The sequence below is a fragment of the Olea europaea genome, chromosome 13, assembly GCF_002742605.1.
Source record: "Olea europaea var. sylvestris chromosome 13, O_europaea_v1, whole genome shotgun sequence".
Classification (NCBI taxonomy): Eukaryota; Viridiplantae; Streptophyta; class Magnoliopsida; order Lamiales; family Oleaceae; genus Olea; species Olea europaea.
In genome coordinates, this window is record NC_036249.1 from 18,291,957 (window position 1) to 18,292,833 (window position 877).

Consider the following 877-nt stretch of genomic DNA (forward strand, 5'->3'; position numbering starts at 1 on the left):
ATTTCACTATATTATAATGGTAGACATACACTCGGACCCGAACATAATTTGGAAGATTGGGAATGGACTATTGCATTTTACGTGAAAAAATTCTTACAACCTTTTTTCGATGCAACAAAGGAATGTAGCGGTGTTTATTACCCTACATCTTCTCTTGTTTTACAACATTTTTTCTACATTTCACAAGCATTTCATAAATATAGGAATTTGCCACTTTTTGCTGATGTAGTCCGCTCTATGGAGTTAAAATTTTGTAAATACTGGGAAGAGTTGCCTTCTTTATTTCTTTTAGCTTCAGTAATGGACCCTCGACTTAATTTAACTGGCACAAAAACTACTGTAAAGGGGATATCAGATTTTTTGAATATAGAATTATCACACGTGCATATAGAATCTTTTTTATGTGAAATGTATAATTATTATGCTGAAAAGGAAGGTCAGCGTAGTTCTACTTCCCAAAGTTCTTTTTCAAGAAATATTACAACAAATCCCGAAACTTTATGGAATTATTTAGATAGCAATACAAGTGCTCCTTCATTTAGTTCTAGTTCTAGCTCATCAATATCTAGAGCGATCAATATTGGTGGTACAAATCTTGAAATTCCTTCTGAGTTAGCTAGGTATATGCGCGTGGATGTTCGTAGTGTGTTGCAACAACACGAATTACAAGAATTTAGTCTTTTAAATTGGTGGAGATGTAACGAAAGGCAATATCCAATTGTATCAAAAATTGCACGTGATCTACTAACACCTCCGGTGTCTACGGTAGCATCGGAGGCTGCATTCAGTTTAGGTGGTCGAATTTTATCAGATGAACGATCAAGACTAAAAGAAGATATATTGGAGGCTTTGATATGTTTGAAGGATTGGGAATGTG